The sequence below is a fragment of the Nannospalax galili genome, unplaced genomic scaffold (assembly GCF_000622305.1).
Source record: "Nannospalax galili isolate Female #2095 unplaced genomic scaffold, S.galili_v1.0 scaffold1104, whole genome shotgun sequence".
NCBI lineage: Eukaryota > Metazoa > Chordata > Mammalia > Rodentia > Spalacidae > Nannospalax > Nannospalax galili.
Genome location: NW_008350769.1, coordinates 572,994 through 600,430, shown reverse-complemented (window position 1 = coordinate 600,430; position 27,437 = coordinate 572,994). Strand labels below are relative to the sequence as shown.

At 45.7% G+C, this 27,437-nt stretch overlaps 1 protein-coding gene and 1 non-coding gene across 5 annotated transcripts in view; both read left to right on the top strand.

Moving 5' to 3' along the window:
* Positions 1-8,936: 8,936 nt before the first annotated feature.
* Positions 8,937-9,043, top strand: LOC115072861. The gene has a single exon (XR_003851864.1). It is a non-coding gene; the product is annotated as a U6 spliceosomal RNA (small nuclear RNA).
* Positions 9,044-10,648: 1,605 nt separating this feature from the next.
* The window catches only part of Mical3 (microtubule associated monooxygenase, calponin and LIM domain containing 3), a 203,394-nt gene continuing 186,605 nt past the window's right edge, over positions 10,649-27,437 (top strand). For all 4 annotated transcript variants that reach the window (XM_008847918.3, XM_008847917.3, XM_029570834.1 and 1 more), the window contains exon 1: positions 10,649-10,781. The gene's annotated coding sequence lies outside the window, so the exon portion shown is untranslated. The remainder of the gene's footprint in view (positions 10,782-27,437) is intronic.

Genomic DNA, 27,437 nt, shown 5'->3' with positions numbered 1-27,437 from the left:
GAGCTAGTACCATCAAGTATACCAGCCCAGAACTGGAGCACATGGCCTTGTGAAATTCTAGGTTATGTTTCAGCAGACACAGAATATATTTGGACAGCAAATTGGGGAGAAATGAGGGAGATCCTGGAGGAAGAGGCTGGCTGGGAGGCTTTGGCCATCCCTACCCTACCATCACAGAAGCCCTGGGGGCTGAGGGCACCATTATGTGGCATACATTAGCCACAAACCAGGTGGCTAACAACCACCTATAACTCCAGTTCCCGGGGAATCTAATGCCTTCTTCTGACCTCCATGGGCATTGCATGACAGTGCACTTATACACATGCAGGCAATACACTCATACACATAAAATACAGATAATAAATAAAATATTTTAATGTATTATTATATTTTTGTTTTGTTTTGTTTTTGAGACAGGATCTCCCTGTAACCCCACTGGCCTGGATCTTACTATGCAGTGCTGAGATTAAAGGCATGCATCATCACACCTGGTCTATTATTATTATTTTTGCTTTATGCTATTTGCTTTTGCAGTACTAAGGATAGAATCCATGGTATCTTTCCTGAGAGTTAATAGCTTTACTACTGAACATTACTCTTTAAATACTTTTATTACATCTTTATTTATTTAGTGTGGATGTGGGAGTGCCATGGTGTACGTATGGAGGTCAGAGGACAACTGGTAAAAGTTGGGTCTCTCCTTCCACCACGTGTGTTCTATGGACAGAACTCAGGTCTTCAGGATTGGCAGCAAGCACCTTTACCCGCACAGACCATCTCACTAACCCTGACCCCAAGTTTTTAAAAGGACCTTAATCAGGCCGGGTATGCAGTCAGAAGTGGTGACTGACCTTGGCTGTGCTGATGTTTGCCATTTCTCTCCCCTCCACTCTTGAGGTGTTCACAGTCAGGATTCAGGGTTTTTAGGAAATGCAGGCAACTTCTTAGAGAAGTAAAGGGCACCTGGCTCTAGAGGTCCCTTCATGTGCTCCTCTCCCTATTTTCCTGTGGGTGACTATTGGGGTGAAGGTCTATGGTACAGCTGCAGTGTATGGGGTGGGAGGTGGGCAGTGCTGCTTTTGTTGCAAACAGGTGGGTTTCTAAGCAAGGGGAAAGGTCTTATGAAGACATAACCAGGGAGGTGGTCTGAGGACCTAAAAGGCCATAAGTCTGTAGTCATAAGGATATTTTTTCTTCAATTCCTTTTCATTCTAAAAATATATTATTATTTTATTTCATACCCACATAGGTGAGAAGAGGGCATAGGATCCCCTGGAACTGGAGTTATGGAAGGTTGTTAGCTGCCATGTGGGTGCTGGGAACTGAACCTGGGTCCTCTGCAAGAGCAGCCAGGGCTCCTAACCGCTGAGTCATCTCTCCAGCCCCTCCTCAATTCCTTTTCTGTCTTTTGTTTGTCTTTTTCTTTTTTTTTTTTGGTTTTTGTTGTTTTAAGACAGGGTCTCTTTGTAACTTCATCTATGTGCAAATCTACGGAGGCTAGAAAAGGGATTCAGATCTCCTGGAACTGGAGTTATGGACAGTAGTTAGTTGCCATGTGAGTGCTGAGGACTGAACCTGGGTCCTCTGGAAGAGCACAGCCAGTATTCTTAAACGTTGAGTCATCTCTCTAGCCCCTGGCCTTGAACTCTTGATTCTCCTGCTCAACCTCTCAAATGTTGCTGTTACATGTATGTGCCACTGTGCTTTAGTAATATTTGATCTTATCCAAAAGGTGAAGAGGCAAGAATGTGGTTTTATAAAATATTTTTATCTCATTTATTTATATGTGTGTATGTGGGAGGGGCACGTGTGTGCCACAGCACATATTTAGTCAAATGACAACTTGTGGGGTTATTTCCTTCTACCGTGTGGGTCTTGGGGATCAAATTCAAGCTGTTGGGCTTGGCAGCAAGTATCTCTACCTACTAAGCCATCTTGCCATCCCTTATTGTGTTTATTTTAAAAACAGTATGCCTGAGCAAGTAGAATTAGAAACACTAGATAGATTTGTCCCCAACTGACTAGGGGATAGGAGAAGTTTACTTCTTTTTTTTTTTTTTTTTTTTTTTTTTTTTTTTTTTTTTTGTGGTCTTTTTGAAGCAGGGTCTCCCTGTAGCCACAGCTGCTGGCCTGGATTCACTATAGAGACCAGGCTGGCCTCGAACTGACAGAGATCCACCTGCCTCTGCCTCCGGAGTAAGGCATGTGCTACCGGGTCCAGCTTGGGAAGTAAACTTCTTGTAGTTTTTACAACTACACAGCATTTAGTTCTCCTGACTGATATAGACACTCAAAGGCCTTGTTCAAAGAACGTAGGAACTTACATACCTATGAATCTATGTGCATTTCTACATTATATATCTATAGAAAAATTTTCTGAGATGTAACTACGTATGAAAATATAGATTCAAGGCTGAGGGTGTAGACCAGAGTTAGAATGCTTCTCTAGCATGTGCAAGACCCTAGGTTCTATCCCCAGCACCACTAAAATTAAACTAATGATGTAAGTCTAGGAAAACCAAAAACCATCTTGGCGTAATTTGCTGCATTTCTAAAGGCTTTCGAGAACCCCAGCTGGAGCTGCTTGAGGAAAGTCTTTCTTCAAGGCTCAGTGGGACTCTAGGAATCTGTGTGGTGATGATTATGAGATGGTGGCTCTAAATTTGATTTTATGGTGGCTAGTAATTTCTCCCACATAATCCCACCTTGGTTTTGCCTGCTTTTGCTACATAGAACTTCTGACTACTATGAAGTACACGCAGATCAGTGAATCTGAGGAAACCTTTCTCAGTTTGGGAATTATTGTATTATGAAAAATTGACGCAGATGTCAACGTGCAATTTTGTCAAGTTGCATTTTAATTTCCTTTCTGCTGGCAGGGTAAAAACTTGAAAATCAGGAATTAGAAAGTAAAAGTGTTCTTTGTTTTGTTTTTGCTTTTGCTTTTTTCAAAGCTCTGTGCAAGATGTTAGTCTAAGGATAAACCCAGAGCCCTGGAGTAAGTCTTCCAGCACTGGGACACTGCTGTCTGTGGGCTCCTTAACTGCCCTCCAACAGACTGGACTAGTTGAAGAGACGAGGACTTGAGGCCTGTCCAATCCTGTTTCTTCACTAGGTCCTTGCGTCAGTGAATACGGTTTAGGTATCAAATTTGTTCCATGCTATCCTGCTTGTTCTTTTGGACTCTCTTATCCCACAGAGGGAGATGGGAGTCTGAGCCTGCTCAAGGCATCCTGGGAGTTGCTGGACTACAGGAATCTTGAGACTATCCTGAAGGAAACTTAAGGTTGAAATTATAGCAATAGGGGAAACACTAGCAAAATTGGGTGGGTGTGGACTGGCAAGATGGCTCAGTGGGTAAAGGAGCCTGCCACCAAGCCTGACTACCTAAGTTCTATCCCTGGGATCCATATGGTGAAAGAAGAAAAACAATTCCTGCAAGTTTGTCTTCTGACCGCCACATGAGTGTGCATACAATAAATAAATAAATAATAATAAAAATGTAAAAACTTTAAATTGTGTGGGAGTGGTAAACTTAAAACAGATTGAGGCCACCGATCCAGGTAGAGTTCATCTGTCTTGTTTCATCCTAGAGAGCTCTAAAATGTCTCTGGGACTGGAGAGATGACTTAGCAGTAAAGAGTACTTGTTGCTCTTCCAGAGGACCGGGGGGTTCTGTTCCCAACACCCATGTCAGATGGCCCATAACTGTCTGTAACTCTGGCTCCAGGGGATCTGATGGCTTCTTCCAGTCTCCTCTAGCTCCTGTACACACATGGCATATGCTCACACACATATACATAAAATGTAGCCATTTGAAGTAATGTACTAGCAGGTGTGGTGGTGCACACCTATTATCGTAGCACTTTGGCTGAGCCAGGAAGATTAGGAATTCAAAGCTAGCCTGAGCTACACAGGTCTCAACAACCCCCCAGCACCCCACCCCAAAACACCAAAACCCCCAACCAACCAACCAAATAAGCAAGAAGTACCAACAAAACCAAGAATAGAACAAAACAACATTTCCCAAACCCCCAAACAAACAAAAAAAGAAACAAATACACAGCGGGGGGGGGGGGGCAGGGGATACAAGAAAACTATACATCAAATCACAAATCACTAACAATGAAACAATGAAACTGGGTTTGGTAAACTGGGTGTGGTACTACTGCTTTGTACCTGTACACCCAGCTGCTTGGGAGACTGAGGCAGGAGGACCATTTGATTCCAGGAGTTCAAGGCCGAGCTAGACAATATGAGAGCCTGATTTATTTTAAAAAAACAAACAAAAAACCCAGAGTCTGGATCAGTGGCTAGGTGGTTAAGAGCACTTGCTGCTCTTGCAGAGGACTTGGGTTCAGTTCCCAGCACCCACATAACAGCTAAAAACCATATGTAACTCCAGTTCCAGGGGATCTGATTTTCTTTTCTGGCCCCCACTGGCACCAGGATGCACATGATGTGCATACATACACAAAGGCAAACGCTCATACACATAAAATAAAAATACATAGATATTTCCCTAAACTTTTAAATTATGGATCTGGGAGATGGCTCAGCAGTTAAGAGCACTGGCTACTCTTGCAGAGGACCTGGGTTCAGTTCCTACCACCTACACGGCAGCTATGGAATCCATAACTCCAGTTCCAGGGAATCTGACTCCCTCTTCTGGCCTCTGCAGGCACTGCTTGCAGAGGTACACTTACATACATGCAGGCAAAACACTCAGACACATAAAAGTAGTATGACATGCGGGTTTGGTGGCACACGTCTTTAATCCCAGTACTTGGGAGGCAGAGGCAGGTGGCTCTGTGAGTTTGAGGCTAGCCTGGTCTACACAGTGAGTTCCAGGCCAGCTGGGGCTTCAGGAAGACCCTGTCTCAAAAAGACCAAAAAAAAAGGTAGTGACAGGACCCTTTACCCACTGAGCCATCTTGCCAACCCACTCCCACAGAATTTTATTAGTGTGTCCCCCACTGCTAGGATTTTAACAGATTAAAAAGAATGAAATAATTAGCCTAGTCTATATTTTCAGGGTTGTATTCCAATTGCCAGTAGATCAGGATATTTTACTAAACAAATGGTTCAGGGGCAATGCACAGGGCCCTTCTTCATGCACACAGGACTCATTCCAGATCCACACATTCCAGGCATCAGGAAAAGTTTTCTTGCCTTTGCTATTGAATATGCGATGTGTCGAAGACATCAGTTCACTGGCAGAGCAGGGATAGCAAGCCAGTAATAAAAAATACTCTGTGTTACTGGCTGTATTAGTTCCTTTTCTGTTGCTGTGATAAACACCATGACCAAGGTCACTTGAAGGAAGAGTTTATTAGGCTTACACTTCCAGAGGGATAAGAGTCCATCATAGCGGGGAGGCATGGTGTGAGGTGGCTGGAGTAGAAAGCTGAGCACTCACATCTTCAAATAGACACAGGAAGCAGGGAGAGCAAAACTGGAACTGGGAATGAGGCTTATGAGCCCTCAAAGGCCACCTCCAGTGACGTGCTTCCTCCAGCAAGGCCATACCTCCTAAACCTCTGCAAACAGCTCCATCAAATGGGGCCAGATATGCAAATATACCTGGAGCCTATGGGGGACACTTACTCAAACCACCACACTGGCTCTTCCAGAAGTCTTTCTTGTTTTCTGCCTACTGGAAGCACTTCTTATGCCATAGCCCTTGAACTTACAGCACAGGGTTTTCTATTCTGTTTTTCTTTCCTTGCTGCTTACAATTGTTGCCTAGTTGTTACATGCTGTAAAAAGTTTGCAGGGGAGCTGGAGATTGAAGTGGACAGACAGAATGTACAACTTGGAAACTCAGGATCCATTTTATTTATTTTATTTTTAGAGGTCTTGGGGAGGAATTCAAGACAACGCACACTTTACCTGATCACTCTACCATTGAGTCATAGCCCAGCCTTTGTGGTTTTGTTTTTTTTTTTTTTTTTTTTTTTTTTTTTCCTTTCCTGGCAGGATCCCGCTATGTAGACCAGGCTGTCCTGGAACTTGTAGTCCTCCTGCCTCTGTCTCCTAAGTACTGTGTTGATTAGCCTTCTTAATCTTGGCCAAATTGGTCTGCTTTGTGAGCTGCATTTTCCTTCCTTCTGTAATCAAACTTCTACTAACTCCCACATATTGGTATAAGGCTCAAATGATATTCCAAATATAGAAACATAAGTGTATGAAATTATCTTCCCCCCTCTCTACCCTTCCCTCCCTTCATTCTCCTATCTGTCTCTGGATCAAATCCAAGGCTTCAAGAATGCTAAACGGAGCCACCAAAATGTATGGTAGCCTATGTTTTTTTGTTTGTTTGTTTGTTTTTGTCTTTTTGAAACAGGGTCTCCCTGTAGCCCCAGAAGTCCTGGAACTCACTATGTAGACCAGGCTGGCTTTGAACTCACAGAGATCTGCCTGTCTCTGCCTCCCAAGTGCTGGGACTATGGGCACCACCACGCCTGGCTGGCCTATGTTTTTAATCCCAGCCCTTGGGAGGCAGAGGCAGGCCTGGTCTACATAGTGTGATCCAGGCCATTTGGGGCTACAGAGAGACTGTCTTAAAAAGACACCCCTTCCCCCCAAAAAAAGAACGCTAAGCCATAATCTACGCTAGCATTGCTGAGCATAATCTTTTGTATGGAATGTAGTAGATTAAAACCAAAAAGGAGGGCTGGAGGGTCAGGAGTTAAGAGCACTGGCTGCTCTTGCAGAGGAAACGGGTTCAGTTTCCAGCACCCACGTGGCAGCTAACAGTCATCTGTAACTCCAGTTCCAGGGGATCCAAGACCCTCTTCTGGCCTCTGTGGGCATTGCATGGCACAGGTACACTTACATAGGGGCAGGCAATACACTCATACACATAAAATAAAAAATAATAAATAGCTGGGCGTGGTAGCACACGCCTTTAATCACAGCACTTGGGAGGCAGAGGCAGGCAGATCTTTGTGAGTTCGAGGACAGCCTGGTCTACATAGTGAGTTCCAGGACAGCTGGGACTATAAGGAGACCCTGTCTCAAAAAGACAAATAATAATAATAAATAAAATATTTAAGATATTTTAGAAAAGCAAACAAAAAAGCATTGCACTGCAGGATTGTAAGGCTAGAGCCAGGCCTCTGTGTACATTTAGGCAGATCAGCTTCTCTGAGCTGCTTTCTCTCAGGAAGAATATGGTATGAATGGAAATAATGTACTTCATAGCGCTGATATGAGGATGAAATGAAATGATACATACAAACCCCTCCCAACATCACATAGCAAATGGTGTACTGTTTAGTTTCATCATTGTGGTGACAAAATACCTGACAAACAATTTAAAGGAGGATTTATTTTCATTTATTTTCATAATATTTATTTGTTTTTGGTTTTGTTTTTGGGCTTTTTGAGACAGGGTCTCCCTTTGACCTCAGCTGACCTGGAACTTGCTATGTAGACCAGACTGGCCTCAAACTCACAAAGATCTACTGGCCTCTGCCGCCTGAGTGGTAGGATTAAAGGTGTGCATCCAGGGAGGCAGAGAAGGCAGATCTCTGTGAGTTTGAGTCAAGCCTGGTCTACATAGCACATTCCAAGCTAGGTGGGGCCAAAGGGAGGAGACCTTATCACAAAAAGGACAGAAAAAAATTTTTTACATTTATTATTTTAAGTTTTTTATGTGTATGAGTGTATTGCCTAAGTAAATGCACCCATGCCATGCAATGCCCTCAGAGGTTAGAAGAGGGTATCAGATCCCCTGGAACTGGAATTAGTATGGTTAGTTGTTAGCTGCTTTGTGGGTGCTGGGAATCTAACCCAAGTCCTCTGCAAGAGCAGCCAGTGCTCTTAACTGCTGAGCCATTTCTCCAGCCCAAGATTTATTTTTATCACTTTTAATTATGTTTATGTGTGTGCCTGTGCAGAGGCCAGGGGTGTTAGATCTTTCTGGACCTAGACTTACAGGTGTTTGTGAGCCACCTGATGTAGGTGTTGGGAACCAAACTTGGGTCCTCTGGAAGAGCAGTACACACTCTTAACCACTGAGCCATCTCTCCAACCCCAGAAGGATTTCTTTTAATTCACGGGTTCAGAGGTTTCCATGCATGGTTCTTTGCACTGTTGGTATTGGGCCTCTGCTCGGAGGCAGAATATCAAAGCAGTGGGAGCATGTGGCAGAGGCTACGCACCTTATGGTGGACAGGAAGCAGGAGAGACAGGAAGAGGCAAGGGACAAGAAACTCCAAGGACTGATTCCCAGTGTCCTACTTCAACTAGTCAGGCCCCACCTCCTAAAGTTTCCAGCACCTCCCAAAATAGTACGGCCAGCTGAAGACCAAGTATCCAGTACACGAGGCTTTCTGAAGGACATGTCTTGTCTAAACCATAACAGTTAATAAACAGAAGCCGCAGCAGCTGCTGCTGGATACTAGTGAAAGAAGGAAATATGTCAATAAGGATTGCATTTTGGGGGGTAGAAAACACTGAAAATCAGAGTTATGGAGCCACAAGGTAGAAATAGGAGCCCTTGCATGCCAGTAGCTACCATCGGCCCTCCAGACAGGCAACAAGTCAGAACTGGACTTTCCGGCCTTCTTTGGATAATAGTCAGAAGATGGCTCAGCAGGAAAAAGTTTGCCACCAAGCTTGACCACTTGAGTTTGATCCCTGGACCCCATGGTAGAAGGAGAGAAATGAGTCCTAAAAGTTGTTCTTTGACCCTGTGGTACGTGCATGTGTGCGCGCGCACACACACACACACACACACACACACACAGAGTAAAATAAAGGTTAGGAAAGAAAGGAAGAAAGGAAGGAAGAAAAGGGAGGGAAGGGAGGGAGAGAGGGGGGAAGAAAAGAAAAGAAAAGAAAAGAAAAGAAAAAAGAAAAAGAGGAATTGGCCTGAAGCTTGGTAGCAACTCCAGGTCTAGGTTCCTGGAGTAAAACTCTGAGATACCATGCTTGCTTCGGCAGCACACATGCTAAAATTGGAGTGATACAGAGAAAATTAGCATGGCCCCTGGGCAAAGATGACATGCAAATTCATGAAACATTCCATATTTAAAAACAAAAACAAACCTCTAAAATATGGCAGACTAGGCCTGCACAAATGCTTGGAAGTCTTCAGCTTGAGCTGGAGTAGAACTATAAACACAGTCAGCCCTGTATAGTTGCATGCTGTGTTACAGACTTCAGATAGGGACTGTCTTCAACAGCACTGAGGGCCAGCCTGTGGGATTTGCTGCTGAGGCAGGAATCCTGGACAGTTCAACAAGTCAGGAATGAACTGAAGATTCATCTGATTCTGAGGCGGAAGGGTGGAGGAGGAAGGAGCGACTCTGGAAGAGTAGCCCTTAGGAGATACTCGAAGCAGGGTCTCTGTGTAGGAAGAATTGGTCTTTAACCATCCAGCGACACACCATCAGCCTTTACGTAAGTCTCTGGAAAGACGTGGTGTCAGAAAGTCTACCCATTCTCAACAAATTTTTTTTCTTTAAATATAGCTCATCGTGTTCCCTTTTTCTTCCACTTTATTTATATTTTATGTGTGGGTGTTTTGCCTGTCTTCCACTTTATATTTTATGTGTATGTTTTACCTATATCTTAAGTGCACCACCGGCATGCAGTGTCAACAGAAACCAGAAGAGGGAGTAGGATTCCCTGGAACTGGAGTTAAAGCTGATTTTCAACCACCATGTGTGTGTTGGGAGCAAAACTCAGGTCTTCTGGAAGAGCAGGGAGTATTCTTAACCACTTAGCCATCTCTTTAGCCCTTGTTTGTTTTTTTTAAAACAGGATTTCACTATATAGTCCTGGCTGACCTGGAACTCTATGTAAACCAGACTGGTTTGGAACTCAGAGGTCCTCCTGTCTCTGCCTCTCCAGTACCGGGATTAAAGGCGTGTGCCACCGTCCCAAGAGCATACAAAATTCCTTAAGATGGCAGGCCAAGCCCGGAACTGAAGAGATTAATAATCCCGAGCAAAAGGATGTTGAAATAAGAGCAGGGCCTCTAGAGGTCAACTGTGAGCTAACATCTTCATTGGATTTTTAGTAAAGGAAACTGAGGCAGAGAGTTGGAACTACCCACTCAAGGTCATACAGATAAAATACGGATTAAATTCTCTTATGTTTTCTCCGAAAACCTGAGGCTTCCCTACTCTGTTTCTCTTCGGGATGAGATCAGAAAGAAAATTCTAGCTTTGTTTGGTGGCGGCTTCTGAGCGCAACAAACATCCCCTTTAAGTGCGTGCTCCCAGCCCCAAGGTCTGGCCGTCTCGGATAAGCCCCTGGTGCTATCCCGTTGGCCGTTTTGTGTGGCTTCTCGCCCCTTCCAAGATTCCCAGCCAATCACCTCTGTCCTCTCCCACTCCGCTGGGCCTTTCAAGAATGTACCATATGGGCTGTGCCGTGGCGAGGGGGAGGCTGAACATGAGAGAGGGACTGGCAGCAGTCCATTCCTTTACGGTCTGTATGTGACCCATGAAATACTGACCCACCAGAGCCTAGAGGTGGAAACGGGGTCACTAAGGACCAGGAGAGCATGCATGCTCCAGGGCGCATGAGAGCCCCCCCATCGGGTCGCGTGGTTCAGCCTGCAGGGCCGCAGCCCCCGCCCTCCCATGTGCCCGCCCAGCCCCTGCGGCGCCGCCTCTCCTCCTGCAGCCGCCGCCGCTGCCGCTGCTGTTGCCGCTGCTCCAGACGCTGCGGGCTGGCGCGCGGGGCTGCAGCTGCGGGTCCCGGCTTGGGGCTGGCGGCCACTAGGACGCCGGCGCCGGGGGACACAGCAGCATGAAGCAGAGGTGAGCACCGAGCCCCCGGGGAGCTCCGCCTCGACTTGCTGGCCGCCGGGCGGCTGTAGCGCGGGTGGCCGTGGCGACCCGACGTGTGGCTGCAGACCTCCCGCCTGGGCATCCGGAGGCCCCGGGCCTCCTGGCGCCTCCTTCTGGCGGTCACGTCGGGCCCGGAGCACTTGCGAGGGGATCCACGCCAACTAGGATACCCCTCCGCGCGCGGTCCGCGCTGCCCGGTCGCTGTCCTTGACCTCTAGGAGTCGGGTGGTAGGTCAAGTTTGCCTGGGCGCGCCCACAGGTCTCTCCCCAGGGGGTAGTTAGGGAGCAGCTTGCACGCGGTGTCCTCGGGAGGCTTTGCCGGGATGGGGACCAAGCCTTGCCTCTTTAGCAGGGCCACGGGGCTGGGGACTGGGGCTGCGCACTGGCCCAACCTTCCCGGGCTAAGTACTGCCCACATGCCCCTGACCTGGAGGCTGGCAGACGGTGTGTGTAGGTTGCTGAGGTCTATGGCAGGTGGCCATGGGAGAACTCTTGACATTTCCGTCTGGTGGTGGACTGAATGGGGTGATGGCAGCCACCGAGGCCTCTTATCAGAAGACACCCCCCCACACACACACACATACTTATCCCCCCCAGCTGTGACAGCACTATTGGAGGTCTCCGTGGCACACTGGACATCCCCAGCTTAAGAATAACCTTGAGGAGGCCTACCCAGATATGGGCTTGTCTGGTGTTCTCAAAAAGCCAGACGGCATGATGGCCGGTTGCAAGTTTCTGGCATCTCTGCCTGGCAGAGATCGCATCTTTCAGCTCTTTCACAACTGTTGTTGGGAAGAAGAGGGTCCTTCAGGAGCCCCAGGCTTTACAGGTGTGGACTAGCCTTGTATCTTGGCTGATTTTTCTACAGAGTCTGGGAACACAGAAAGTATTTCCAAGAACATACACCGTGTTTGGTGTTGCTTTAATATTAGTGTTTAAGGCAGACATTAATTATGGCTTTTTTGAAATGGGTTAATGCAGGGCAATGGAGATGACATGTAGGTAGTGTTTTTTGTTTGTTTAAAATATGTGAAATGGAATGGAAAGACTAGCATTTAAATACTAGGACATCCTTGTGTGTTTGACTCCATTGGACTGCCATATACACAGTCATTTAGGCTGACTGTCAGAGAGGTTTTATGAGGAGAACAACATCTTAATACAGATAACTGCTTCCCAGCAGGAATAAATCCATTCATGACCTGGCCATACAGGTGCTGTTCACTGTGAACACATCTCTTAAGGGCCTTTATTTGACTGTCACATGTCCTCAGGTGAGAAACTTGGCCCGGGTTATTTTTGCTTTACAGTGAGCTTTTCTTACACATGAGATTATAAAAGTTTTAAAGCATCTTTTAATGGTGTATTAAGTACCACAAGTTAATTTCAGAATTATAACTAAGGCAGCATTCAGTTTCTTCTGCAAAGAATCTTTTAGAACTTGGACCTGGTGCCTCAGCTAGAGCACTATTTTGTGTTTATCATAGACAATTGAAATATCTAAAACTACTACAGATTGGTTTTCCACCTGTCTGGGATGTTGTTTCATGTTGTTTCTAGGTGTGGGAGAGAAAATGGGCTTTGGAAATAATGTAGGAAGAGTGTTTAGCGTGGTGCTGGGTTCATAGTAGGTGTTCAATAAAGGGAAATAGATTTTTCCTTCCTCTTTGATTGGAAGCTGTGAAGGGGGTGGATTTGGAAGCTGTTTTAACTGCATGCTTTTTCCCTGAACTAGGGAGATCAGCTCCCCCTCACTTCCTTTCCCACTCCCTCTCAGTTTTCTGGACATTTTAATAGGAAGTTGTAAATGAAACACTTCTGGACTTAAAAATAAAACTCAAACAAGGAAAAATTGAGTTTTTTCCATCTGTCTCATGAATTTTTTGTGTTATTGTTGTTTTGAGATAAGACCTGTCTATGTGTAGTCCGGGCTGGCCTCAACTTGCTATGTAACCCAGGCTGGTTTCAAACTCTCCATCCTCCTGCTTCAGTGATTGCCAACTTTTTTTTTTTTTTTTTTGAGCTAAAGTGTCATTAGCTAGCCCAGGCTAGCCTTGAACTATGTAGCCAAGGATGACCTGATCTTTCTATGTAGCCAAGGAGCTCCCAGTCTTTCTGCTTCTACTTCATGAGAGCTGAAATTGCAGGTGTGACTCACTGTACCTGGAGATATCTTTACTTTTAAAGATTTGTTTTTATTTTTACTTATGTGTATGTGTGTACCTGTGTGAGTGTATGCCATATGCCATATGTGTGCGGGTGCCCTCAGGCCAGAAGGTGGTGTTGGGTCCCCTGGAGCTAGAGTTACGGTTGTAAGCCACTTGACATGGGTGCTGGGAACTGAACCCAGGTTCTGTGCAAAAGCAGCAAGTGCTCTTAAACCACTGAACCATGTCTCTAGCCACAGTATGTTGCTTTTTAAAAGAAAACATGGGTGCATGCCCTAGAAGAGATCTTAACTTCCACTCAGCAGAACTGATCCTTTCCTTGATCTGTTGATTACTCTTGTAGGTGAGGATTTCACTTGTGTTGGTTTGACATGGCTAAGTGGAACTAGAAGCATTACTTAATTTCTCCCTGTACTGACATCTGAGAAGTGGCCAGGATGGTTGAAGCTGGACTAGCAGGCATTTGTGGGCTTGATCTGATCTGGGCTCTGTGAGGAGCTTCCATTTATCTCCTTCTTACAACTGTTGTATGAACAGATTAAAAGGCTATCAGAACTAATGTTCTTAAAAAAGTAAGAGCCGTCATTAATTTATGTTGCATGATATTGAGTGTGACATTTTCATAGTAATCAGACTTTGGATTTACTTATTGCTATTTCTTTCATGAAGTAAACATTTTTTTCTTTACCTGTTGGCGTTTTTTTTTTTTTTTGGAGGCAGGTGCTGCGTAAGTGCTCTACGGCTGGGTCCCCACCCCCAAGGCCCATGTCATTGATTCTAGTCTTTAATGTAGTCAGAGTATAGTATAAAATATTCCCAATTTATAGATGAAGAAGTGGAAGTGATTGACTCTGAGTTACAAATGAGTTGGTCCCAGCCGGGTGTGGTGGCACACGCCTGTATTCCCAGCACTTGGGAGGCAGAGGCAGACTGATCTCTATGAGTTCAAGGCCAGCCTAGTCTACATAGTTTCAGGACAGCTGGGGCTACCGGGAGACCCTGTCTCAAAAAGAACAAAAAAACCCAAATGAGTTGGTCCCTAAGCTAGAACTTGAATTGGGCTTTCCTTCTTTTTTAAAATAATAATATATAATAATGCCACCATACCCAACGAATTATTTTTTATTATATGTGTATGAGTTTCTTGCCTACCTATCTGTAGGTGCACCACATGAGTACAGTGCCCATGGAGGCCAGAAGGGGGCAAAGGATGTCCTGGAACTGAAGTTACAGACCATTGTTACTCACCATGAGGGTGCTGGGAACAGAACCTCAGACTGGGAATTGGACTGGAGGGAAGACAACTTAGAACCAACGCGATAAGGTGGGAAAAGCACATGAAGCAGAGCTGGGCAAGGCTGCTCTAAGGAGGGGAGCCTGGGGCCAACTCCAAGCTCCTGGTGCCCTGACTCCCTCTCAGCCCCATCCTTCCTGTTATCACAGCCTCAGGTGTATAAGATTCATCTACTGTCCTCCAGGATGCGTATCCTGGGATGATAAATGGTGACTTTACCAGGGGATTTTCTTTTATTCAAGATTTTCATACTCTTTTCTATCACCTATTTTTTAAAAATATTCATTTATTTTTATTTTATGTGTATGAGTGTTTTGCCTGAATGTGTGTAAGTGCACCACCTGGGTTCAGTGCCTGCAGAGGCTAGAAGAGGATGTTGAATCCCCTGGAACTGGAGTTACATTGTTAGTCACCATGTGGGTGCTGGGAACTGAACCTCAGTCCTCTGCAAGAGCAGCCAGTGCTCTTAACTGCTGAGCCATCTCTGCAGACTCGGTTTTTTTTTTTTTGTTTTTTGTGTTTTTTATATTATAGTTCATCGATACCTTTGGAGGAAAACAGACCCTCTTGTTTTGGGGTGCTGACAGACTTTGAACAGACTTATACTTTTCTGATTCCTGGTAACCAATTATTACCAAGTTTTGATTGCTTATCTGCCAGAACCTTTGCTGTGTACTCAGGTGATTTATTGTATATAATACCTATTATTATTTATTCCTCATAGTCTTATACAAGGTATTTAAGGTATTGCCCCAACTTCACAGATGACAAACTAGAGTTGGGTGAGATCTCAGGTCCAGGAGGCGACAGTGAGGAGGCCTTGACTGAAAGCAAGGTCAGACCTAGGCTCTCACTCTGGGAGTGTTCTCCCAACCCATGCATCGGTGGTGACTAAAGAGCACATCTCCAAGTCCTGACATCTGTTGTAAACTCCCCCCACTCCAGGTCTGTGGCTGTGTGTAGACCAGGGCTCTGCATTGCTATATAGTTTCTCGCTCTGGTCTGTTCCCTTGTTAGTATTCCTTTAGCTAGGTGGACGGTCATTACTTTCGGGGAAAAAAAAATCATCAGAGCTGAAAAAGACATTTATGTTTGGAGAGTGTGAAGTACTTAGGAGACGGGACATGGCTTGTGGATGGGGGAAATTAGTGATATTCTGACTCACAGCCCAGCTTCAGTGCTCAGGCTTTTCTACTTAAGCTTGGAGTTGAAATTATGACACTGGAGGCCAGCACCTTTGCTAACATCTGTGCAATAAGGCAGGCACTTATTTCTACTTCAGTTGGAAAAGTTGAACTCTTGCTTCCCTTTTGATCTTTAGCTTCCACAGATAATGCAACACATTATGGGAACTGGAAAATGGAGGGGATATTGATTGGAAATTTACCTAAGCTTATTGGGTGGATTTCCCCTTCCCTCTAGACACTCTCCTCTGTCATTTTTGGTTCCATTTTTCAGAGTTCACCTCTGATCCAGTGGAATTGGGTAGATGTCACATACTTAGGTGCTTAAATAACCCCCTGGGCAGAATGCTATTCCAGCCTGGTGGGGCTCAGTCATACATGATCAGCTGTTTCCTTGGGGCTGGTTTTAGCTCTCTTAAGGTAAGTAAACATGCCTGTTGAAGACAGGAAAATGATTTTCTCCAGCCTGCAATTAACTGTCTTTTTTGCCATTGGCAACGACTTACATAGAGGATCTAAGACTGCTATAACTTAAAAAACAATGAAAGAGGGAGGCAGAGGCAGGCGTATATCTGTGAGTTCAAGGACAGCCTGGTCTACGTAGTGAGTTCCAGGACAGCGGAGCTACAGGGAGACTCTGTCTCAAAAAAAAAAAAAAACAATGAAAGAACTTGGGGCATGGTGGCTTGCCTTTAATCCCAGCCCTCAGGATCAAGGCCACCTCCATCTACCACGTAACATCCAAGCAGGCTGGGAATAAGGCGACTGTCAAAAAAAAAAAAAAAAAAAAAAAAAAAACAAAAAAAAAAAAAACCCAAACAGCAAAAAGCCAAAAAAAAGAAAAAAAAAAAAAAAAAAAAAAAAAAAAACCAAAAAACAAAAAGGCAAAAAAAAAAAAAAAAAAAAAAAAATGAAAGAAAATCACCAGACTAAAGACAGGAGAAGTGGAAACGTGGACTTGTGCCTAGGTGAAAGGTAGAAGGCAGAAACCTCTGAGAGCAGCTGAGTCTTTTCTAAAAAAAAAAATGATTTATTTATATTTGTACAAGTGTTTTGATTGTACATATGTATACTGGTATGTGTGTAGTGCTCTCAAAGGCTGGAAGAGGGTGACAGAGCTGCCAAGGGGGTTCTGGGAATCAAACTCAGGTCCTCTGGAAGAACAGCAAAGTGCTCTTAACCCCTGAGCCACCCCTCAAGCCCCAGCTGAACCTTTTGTGTCTGTCACATACTGCTCCCCTTTGTGGTGCCTGGCTCCGTGGGTGAACCAGGTGGGAAGTTGAGGGGAGGGGACCATGGCCAGCAGAGGGGGCTCTCTGTACTGGGTGAGTCTGTAGGGGCTTATTTAATTGTACATGTAATGACTCATCTTGGTGAAGTCTCAGCAGGGAACAACATGGCCAGTGGTTAACTAGTCACTGCTGATGACTTTTCCTAGATGCTTTAAAATAAATACACAGGGCTGTGGGTGGAGGTCAGTGGTAGAGCACTTATCTCGCAAATATGAAACCCAGGGTTCCAACCCCAGCACCTATTAAACTGGCAAAGTTCTACTTTGGTTGGTCCAACGTGCCCTCTTTCCTGCCCCTGGTCTTGACCCTGGGAAGAAGCTCTGCCTTGGGACCCTAGGGAGGAGGAGGGGCAAGAGTACTAAACTGCTTCCACCAGCCTCCTCCCCCTGCACCTGCCTCCTCCCTGAGCTGCTCTGAGATTGAGGATTCCAGGATTCCAGAAAAAGAAAGGGGGAGGTCAGGAGAGCAGCCTGCTGGGCCCATTGGGTCTAATGGCAGCCATGATCATGTGATCCTTGTGGCAGACTCTGGAGATCCCTGACTACAACTTCTGTCCGGAGTACTCTGTTGCGTCCTCAGCCAGCCTGGTAGCAGCCAGTTGGTGTAGGAGGCAGTGCTAAGGAGGCTCTCTTTCAGCCTAGAAGGTGGTGGCTTCAGGATTCCCACACAGGCCTTGGCTCTGCACCTGTGCCCTAGGGTTATTGCTGTCCCAAGAAGTCAGGCTTTTTCTGTCCTTAAAATCCTGATCACCCTTCCCCCTTCTCTCTCTATCTGAAACATCTGAAATGCCCTCAGGAGAAGAGTTAGCATCAGATTTCTTTAAGTGTTCAATTCTGGAGCTTTTTAGAGGACAGACAGACCATGTGTGCTTCCCTAAGACAGTAGAAAAGTCTTTGGAGGTCCTGGGAGCTGTGCTGTGGGTATCTGGGGAATGTATAGCCTTGCTCCTGTCTTGTCCCTCCTGGGTCTTTTTTGTCTGTCTCTTTTTTTTTTTTTTTTTTTTTTTTTTTTTTTTGTCTTTTTGAGACAGAGGCTCCCTGTAGCTCCAGCTGACTTGGAACTTGCTATGTAGACCAGGCTGGCCTTGAACTTACAGAGATCTGCCTCTGCCTCCTGGGTGCTGGGACTAAAAGCGTGTGCCACCACACCTGGAGAGTCTCTCTCAAAAATTAAAAATATTGTTTATGTATTTTTATTCTGTCTGTATGGAGTGTTATGCCTGTATGTATGTAAGTACACCTGTGTAGTAAGGTACCTGAGAAAGCCAGAAGAGGGTGTTGGATCCTCTGGAACTGGAGTTAGGGATGGTTGTTAGCCGCCATGTGGTTGCTGGGTTGGAACCTAGGTCTTCTGCAAGTATTCTAAGCTGTATAAGTGCAGCCAGTGCTCTTAACAGCTAAGCAATCTCTTCAATCCCTCTTTTTTACATTTTTGATGATTTTATTTTCTATTACTTGTATAGGTGTATGGTGTGTGTGTGCATGATCTTGATTATGCCACATATGCCACACATGTAGAAGTCAGAGGACAACTTTTGGGAGTTGTTTCTCTCCATCCACTGTGTATTTTAGGGCTCCAGCTTGGGTCATCAGGCTGGTTCTGGCTTGGATTTCTTGGTCCCCAGGCCTCACACTCAAGTCAATCAGTATTGCCCTAGTCAGCTGCTTTATGGATAAGAGTTTGAGGAAATGACATAGTCTGGGGAACCTACCACTGCGTATAGTTAATTGGCAAGTGAACTTTTAGAATAGAACCTTTGACCTAGTTTGGCCATGACCAATTGGAATCATCTATTTCCCTGTGAAAATGGAAAAAGAAGTATTTAACTAATGGCATTGACTTCTGTCAGTTTGTTCCCAAAACAGGCTGTTCTCAAAACCAGTCTTACAGAGGTGGGAATCAGCTTTCTGCCTTTGGTATTTTCAGTACCTTTAGACCAGTGAGTCTGATGGACTGTTACAGGAGAATAGCCACCAAAGAGACTACTTATTGAACAGCCAAGTTCTGGGCCACTTCTTTATGTGCACACAACATTACCCTCTCCTCTATTTTACAGTAGCAATACTGTTCCAGAAAGATCATATCCATAGACCCAGTAAGTTGCATAGGCTGGATGGCTCTCAGTCCTGAGCCTATAATTACCATCTCATAAAGGTGAACCATTGAGGGAGTGATGGAAGAGGGATCGGGAGGAAACAGTGGTAAACTGAGTCAGCCCTCAGGATTTTTGGAACACAGTGTATCTCATAGGCCCCTGTCACTCTCAGAGAGCCAGAAAACAAAAGGGCATGGGGAAGCTTAGAGTTTTAGGTGGTGACACACTCTCTTGGTCTTTGTGTCAGCATGTTTATTGAACTTCTGTCATTAAAACAAGTGCCACAAGAAGACAGTGTCCTGCAGAAAGTTGCCATATTTGATGGCACTAAGCCATTCTGTATAAGTAATTTAATTGGTCAGGTGTCCTGAACACAGAGTGATGAATAAACATATACTAATGTCATAGTTAGTTTTTGTCTACTTGACACAAACCTAGACATATCTGGGAAGAAAGACTCTCAATTGAGGAATTGTCTCCAATCAGACTGGCCTGTGGACATGTCTCTGGGGGCATTTTCTTAATTGCTAATTGATGTAGAAAGGCTGAGCCCATTTGGGCAGTGCCATTCCTGGGCAGGTGGGCCTGGACTGTTTTAGACACAGAGCTGAGCAAACCAGGGGAAACAAGTCAGTAAGCAGCCTTCCTCCATGGTCTCTGCTTCAGTTTCCGCCTTGGCTTCCTTTGATAATGAACTGTAACCTGTAAGCAAAGTAAACCCTTCCTTCTCCAAGTTGCTTTTGGTCATGGTGTTTATTACTACAACAGAAAAGCAAAGTAGAGCAACTTGTCTAGCAAAAAAAACTCATTCTTGATTGGGCTGCTTGTCTCCTGCATATTGGAGTGAGGATTTCTAGCCTACCCATCCCCTATGGCTGTTGCTGGAATGCTTGTGTTTTGCAAACAGGGTTGTTTTGTAGCTCTTCCCTGAGGATCTTGGCTGCAGGAAGGGCTGAGCCACCCTCCTCTTCCTGCACACTGCTCCTAGACCCATCACCACAGCAGAACTATTAACTGATGCTCTTGGCCTTGCCCAGCCACTACTTGCTAAAAGAAGAGACAGGTATTTCAGCTACAGGTCAGGCCTTCGTAGACAAGGCAGGCCTTCCTAGAGGACTTGATGCCAGCCAACCTGGCAGAACACCTTTTGCCAGGTGTTCTGACAGTGCTGGGGGGATCCTGGGCATGAGGACACCTCATGGTCACTTTGGTGTTAGAATCATAATATTGCAAGGGCTCATTTCCACAACACTTCCTGCCATGGTCTGGGGAGAGCCTTGTCTTAGCCTTAGTGGCTGGTATTTCTGATTCCTCTCCTCTCCCATGTCTCTACCTTTTGTTATCTTTTGAGGTCATATGCTATATTTGGAAGGTGATGTGTTATGGACAAAAGCCTACTTGGACCTCTTACTGCTAGGTGTGCTCAGTGAAATACAGTTTTGATTGTGTTTTAATTTTGTATGTCCCAAGTCCTTGGTTCACTTTAGGTCCATTCCACTAGAAATTGCTTGTATCTCTTGGAAATAAGTCAAGCATCTTTGGACCTCTGCTCCTGGTGTTTGAGTTGACTCTGTTTGGTGATCACATTGGTGCACTTTCACATGCTGCTAATGAAGACTTCTTTCTAATCGGTGACCCCAGAGAGATGTTCGTTGGGTTAAAGGTCATGTGTGGATTATGCCCCCCTCCAATAAAATAGCACACCCCCATACTTACTGGCTTTAAGTGGACTTCATCAAACTGAAGGAATTTTGTGACATAATTCTTTCTTTAGGAACTTAACATTTTGCTTTTCTGTATGTGACTTTCAGGCAGGCTGATATTCCGCCATTGGTATAAATGATTGCCTGCCTTTTTGGTTGTTTAATTTTTTTTTTTTATTTTATATGTATGAGTGTTTCATCTGCATGTATATAAGTGCACTTGTGTCATGCAGTGTCTGTGGAGGCCAGAAGAGGGTGTCAGATCCTCTGGAACTGGAATTACAGATGGTTGTTAGCCACCACCTAGGGTGCTAGGAACTGCAAGAGAAGCCAGTGCTCTTAACTGTGGAGCCATCTCTCCAGCCCCTTTGTGTTTTGAAACAGGGTCTTACTATGCAGCCAGGCTAGCCTTGAACGCAAGCTCCTCCTGCCTCCTTCCAGAGAACTAGGATTGTAGGCATGTGCCACCTTACCCAGATCGCCTGTCATGTTTCCTGCCTTCATTTCTGTCCCCTTACCATGCTTGTAACCTCAGAGGCACAGAGGCTGCTGAACTTTGCCTTTGCAGCATTCCTTGCCTGTCATTTTGGCTTGCTGCTGTGGCAGAAAGAATGAGGTGCCGTCACAGGCTGTCAGTCAGGGTGCATGTTGTGTTGGCAGAGCCCGCTGGCCCAGCTTGTGCTCCCGCACTATTCATTGGCATGCTAGAAGGTGCCTGTGCCATCTCCACTGTGCTGCCTCCTCACACAGTCCATGTGTAGTTGCCTGCCTTTCTTGCTTGTTTCTAGGTTATGTTACAAGTTTTTATGGACTTTAGAAATTCTTGAGCATAGGCAACAAACAGGCAAGGTAGAGTGGCATAGATAGAGCCCTGAGAAAAGAAGATCAAGGGATTTGATTAAAAAGTATCAGGCTGTGGGGAAAGTTGGAAAGGGAACAAGGGTATCAGTATCTGCCTTAAAAGTGCCCTTTAGAGGCTGGAGAGATGGCTCAGCGGTTAAGAGCACTGACTGCTTTTGCAGAGGACCTAGGTTCGATTCTCAGCACCCACATGGTAGCTAACAGCCATCCGTTAACTCCAGTTCCAGGGGATTCAACACCCTTTTCTGACCTCTGTGGGCATTTCCTGACATGGGTGCACTTACATACATGCAGGCAGTACACTCATACACATAAAATAAAAATAGTAAACAAAATATTTTTTAAATAATAAAAGTGCCCTTTAGGGTATATCTTTTTGTCTAAGTATATGAGTTAGTGGGTTGGAAAGCACAAGGCTTAGCAAGGTTAGGGAAAGGAACATTATCGTATTCACTTTCCAGGTTCTAACTCAGAGTAAAGGCATCAAGTTGTGTGGGTTCTGGAACCAGATTGGAGTGTGTGACCTTGGGTGTGTTCCTTAACCTCTCTGGCTCAGTTTGGGTTCAAATTCCTTATCCAGATCATGGGACTTTAGATGGCATGCCCGACAGTTACATGCCAACTTCAAGGTTACAGGCAGGCAGAATTCCACCAGACACACGGTGAGCACACAGTGATACTTTCTTGCCTGCCTTTCTGAAAACTTGGAATGCAGGCCTGGGGCTCTGGGGTTCTTCTCTGGGGAGCAGCCTTGAGGGCAGCGTGTATGTGGTCCAGGCTGTGCATTGAGCCAGGAGCACATTTCTGTATGGCGTGGATAGGAAGCCATGGACAGTACCAACTGCAAGGAGGAACTCGCCTGTCACTGGCCCCTTGAGTGTCCCCCCCAAGGCTGCCTCCCACCTGCTCTCTTCTAAACGCCTCCCACCCTTGCTCACCCTCTCATCACTGGCTTCCTATTTCCCTGCTGCCTGGCCTTCTTTCTCCTGCTTGCAATCCTTGAAACTTCCTGAAATAATGTATTCATTAACCTATTGATTGGCCCCTCCACCTGCTACACTGCACTGCCTATTAATGCAAGGGCAGGCTTGTAGAAATGTATGCTGTCCTGCTCCTGGAACCTAACTGCTTCAGAAGAGACAGTATTGACATAGGGGAAGAGAAGAGAAGACATACAAAAATGGTATAGACCGTTGCTTGAGAAAAACAAATGTGACCACAGCCTTCTGAGAATCAGTTATGTCCCCAATGCTAGTTTAGGTGAGTTATATGCATGGTCAGTTCTGTGTCATCTACCTTCACAGGTGAGCATCTTGTCCAAGGACACGCAGTACATAAAGAAGAGATGCCTCAGGTTTGAACCTGGTCCACACTGACTCCTGGCCTACACTAGAGTGATTTGAACTGTGCCTTAGGTCACTGGTAGGATTGTCCAGGTGAGAAAAGGGTACTTAATGTAAGCAATAGCTTAGAGTTGAGAGCTAGCGCAGTGCATTCCCAATAGTGAGGTGCAGCCCAGTCCCCTGGGAGCTGAGTTCAGTATATATGATCCTGAAAGAAGACTGAACCCTTGTGCTAGGAGGCTGTGCTCTGCCTAGGTGCCGGGAGGTGAGTAAGATGCATTCCTTTCCCTGTGGAATCTTGGTGTAGCTGGGGAGACAGACACAAATAGATGATTCCCGTACAGTGTGGAAAGAGCTTTGATGAAGGTAAGTGTAGGGTTCTGTGGGAGCTGAAGAGGGGGAGTCAGGAATCACTTGTAGAGCCTTGAGAGGCAGGTTAGCATCAATCTGAAAAGAGCTTTCTAAAAAGTGAATAGTCACATGCAAACACATGGCTTTGTGGACTTTGAGAAAAGCCAGTTTATTGCCAGGGTCTGTGTATTCCAAGGCACAGTTTATAGCAGTGGGAATTCATGGAGGTGGAGCAGGCCCAGAGCAATAGCTTAGAAGTCATGTTGGAAGTCAGTTAACCAGGCAAGGGAGATGAGAGAGAACAGGATCTCAGTGGAAGGAGTTGGCACAGTTTCTGTAAGGGCCAGGGTCTGAGTGTTTTCTGCTCTGTGAGTGGGATCCTCTCTGATGCAACCCCTCAAGTCTGCCCATGTGATGCTCTGTGACTTTTCCTGGGGAGACTATTTCTATTCGTTTCCAGATAGAGAGACAACTATGGATCAGGGGAACTACTTGTATTAGGGTTCTCTAGAGGAACAGAATTGGCAGAATGGACAGACAGAGACAGATAGGTAAATAGATTAATTTATTAGTTCACTTACTTTGAAATAATAAAGGACAGCAGAATCCCACATGAGAGGCTGTGAACCTGGTAGTTGCTCTTCCTTGAGGCTGGGTGGGGCCTCAGCAGTCAGAGGAGTACCACAGTGCCCGTCACAATGGAGGGGCCAAGACCCTGGTAGTTGCTCAGTTCACCAGGCTTGGTTCCTCAGCAGTCCCAATCTAGCACTGAAAACCAGAGGGTTCCTGAAAAGAGCCGCTGATCTCAGTCAGTGATAGCCTGCAAACGCTGGTTCCCATTTCAGCAAAAGAATCAGCAGCAGCTAGATAAATCAACTCTGACCGAGAGGGAAGGCCAAGCAAACAAAGGGTGGATAATCTTCCTTCTGCCACGCCCCTTTTTAATCTGGGCTGTGAGGAGAAGGTACCACCCACATTTGGGGGTGGGTCTTCCCATATCAATTAAGATTCTTCAGATGAGGCTCCTTACTCAGGGGATTCTAATTTGTGGCAAGTTACCATTAAAACTAACCATCACTCTATGCCATCTGTGTTCAGCTTGATAACAGATGAGTTGGTTAGGTTTACTTAGAGGAGCATGGGTGACCCTGCCTCAAAACTGTTGCATCATCATAAAGTTCCACCCCAATAGGGGCTGGAGAGATGGCTCAGTGGTTAAGAGCACTGACTGCTCTTACAGAGAACCAAGGTTCAATTCCCAGCACCCACATGGCAGTCAACAACTATTAGTAACTCCGGGTCCAGGGAATCCAGCATCTTCTTCTGACCTCCATGGACATTGCGAGACATGGGTGCACTTAACACACATGCAGGCAATATACTCATACACATAAAATAAAAATAAATAAATAAAATATTTTTTTGAAAAAGTTCCACCCCAGTATGGGTGATGACCTCACATCAGTGCTCTAGCACTTTCCGCCACACATAGCTGGGGCAGGATTACCTTCAGGTAGGAATCCCAGGTGAGGGTCTAATCACCCTACCCACTTAAAGCTAGAAGGAAATGTTAACTGATCCAGTCTTGTGAGACTCTCATGACATAGTCATGTCATGCCAGAGGATAGGGTCTCATGACATGGTCATGTCATACCAGAGGATAGACTTCCAGGACACTTGTGAAAGCCCCTAAGGACGATGTAGAGCCGACGGGTGTGGCTGTGGGCCGCTCAGGCTTTTATTTATGAAATGCAAATTTCATAGACTTTTTGCCTATCATAATATGAATCTTCTTTTGGTTGCCTTCAATCATTAAAGCATGTAAAGCCTGCTGTTTACAGAAGGTTGGGTTTGGCCTCTTGTTCAAAGTTCGCCTACCCCCCGAGCAGTTGTTGGTAATTTTGATGTGACAAGACAAAGGACTAGACCAGGGTGTTGGCATTGGCGATAAAGAGGAAGGGACTCCATGCCAGAGACCTTTTCCAAAAGGATGCTGATTAAATAGCAATGAGAGCGAGGAGCCTAGGCTAAGCAGAAGCTTCTGGGTAGGTGCTTCCTGGCCCCTTTTGGTTAAGCTGGCCTTATTTTCCAAATGCCAAGAGCATGAATCAGTGCTGGAGAGAACCCAGGCAAACTGATGCTGTAGGTGCTTCCTGGCGCTTGTCAGTGATGTGGATTGTCCAGCTGTCTCCCTCAGCATGCCACCCTGGCAGCCAGTCACTTTTGCTGCCTTGATCCCCAGGTGCATTGGGCAGGAGGCTCTGCCAGGACCAAGACAGCTGCTCACTGTTGGGGCTGGAGGTAAAGCTCATTTTAGGGTACACTATTTTAGCACAATTTCTTATTTACAGAGAAGCTGGACGAGCAGGACTAGAGCGAGTGCCTGTTGCCTGTTACCTGGATACATATGTTAGATTTCATCGTTCACATTTCACCACATTTGCTCCTCTGTTCTCCCCTTCTGCATGTTTCTGACCCTTTAAGCAAGCCACAGGCATTGTGCCCTTCTACTCAAAAAGCTTTAATGCAGATTTATAAGCAATAAGGATACGCCCGTGGCCATTGTCGTGATCACAGCACCGGGGACTTAGCATGGATGTGGAACTGCAGCCTGATGTTTGAAGTTAGGGCTCCTCTTATAGCTATTATTCCTAGATGGCCTGCCACATACAGATCGTGATTAACATGTTTATCACAGTGTAGGGAAAGCCTGCCTTAGACCCAGGCTTCTAGTGACACTGAGTCTCCTGCATCCCAGCAGGGGCTATTCAGTGGCCCCCAGAACCAGCAGTGATCTGGAGGTAGAGCAGTGTAGGGCCAGAGGCTCACCTGCTGTCTTGAACTAGAGGGTAGGTGCTCTGCTTTACCTCACGTAGCTCCTGCTGTCCCCTGCCACCTTAAGGAGGATGCTAGTCTACAGAGGACAGCAGCCTGGGATCTCTTGCAGTTGCAAAGATGTTTGCAAACACATCTTTCCCTTTACCTTTCTTCTCTGCCCTTGCATCTCAGCCTATAGAACATGATTTCTTCTAAGGTGGACCCCCCCCCCCAGAAAAGAAAATGTAATGAAATTTCAGTAATTTTGGAAATAAAGGGAGGAGAAAAGGAATATCCTGCCATTCAGACAGGCCAACGTGGATTTTCTTTTTGCTACTTTAAAAGACTGAAACCAGAGCCAGGTGTGGTGGCACACGCCCTTAGTCCCAGCACTTGGGAGGCAGAGGCAGGTGGATCTATGTGAGTTCAAGGCCAGCCTGGTCTACACAGTGAGTTCTAGACCAGCTGGGGCTACAAGGAGACACTGTCTCAAAAAGATCAAAAAAACTGAAACCAGGGCTGGGTGCCTTAATCCCAGCAGTCAGGAGGTAGAGGCAGGCAGATCTCTGTGAGATCAAGGTGGGTCTAGCCCACATAGCCAGTTCCAGGCTAGCTGGGGCTACAAGGAAACCCTTTCAAACAAAACAAAACATAACAAGGCTGAAACCAGAAACAGGAAAGCGTTTAAATGCACATTGCTTAATTCCTTCAAGTAGCTCACACAGCTCAGTGGGAACTGTGGGCTGTGATTCTGGTGTTCCTCATGGATGAGGGAGGAGTGAAGGGAAGGTCATTTTCTAAGTGTAAAGTGGATGACCCACTGCAGTGAGCTAAATCCTGTCACTTCACCAAATGTTCTTTGCCTTGAGTCTTTGTAGATGTGATTGGAACCCTTCTCTGTGCTTAGTTGTTACTGATCTCTTCAGAGCCTGTTCTTCTGATCTAGGACATATGTCGCTCAAGTCAGACCTTGCTAAGTATGGAGAGGTTGGGTAGCTGTTAGTGAGAATGAAGATATGTGGTGTTTCTGCATCCTCTTCCCATTCCGCTGAGAAATCCTAAATCTGATTGCTGTATGGAGGAGAGAGCTCAGAGGTCACTGGATGGTACTGTCTCACCAACTCGAATTTGTGGAGGGAGGTGTTTGATTACCTGATGTGAGTGTAAAATCAGGCAGGTATTCTCTGAAGCAGGATGCAGTGCCTTTCACATGCTGGTTTCCTTAACACAGATGGGGGCAGGCTCATCTCTCATGCAGGAGTGCTGTTGGCAGGGCTGGCCAAGCTGCCCTAACAGGCCATGAACAGGCCTGTGGTTCGTAAAATTCCCACGGCAAGGCACATACATTTAGCAACATCAGCTAATAATGCCAGAAATATGCCGTGGGTAGAGATTCTGTTCTCAGAGTTCAAAGTTCACTTTGGAAAAGATAAACTATTGGGCACGGTGGCCCATGCCTTTAGTTCCAGCACTCAGGAGGCAAAAGCAGGCAGATCTCTGTGAAATTGAGGGCAGCTT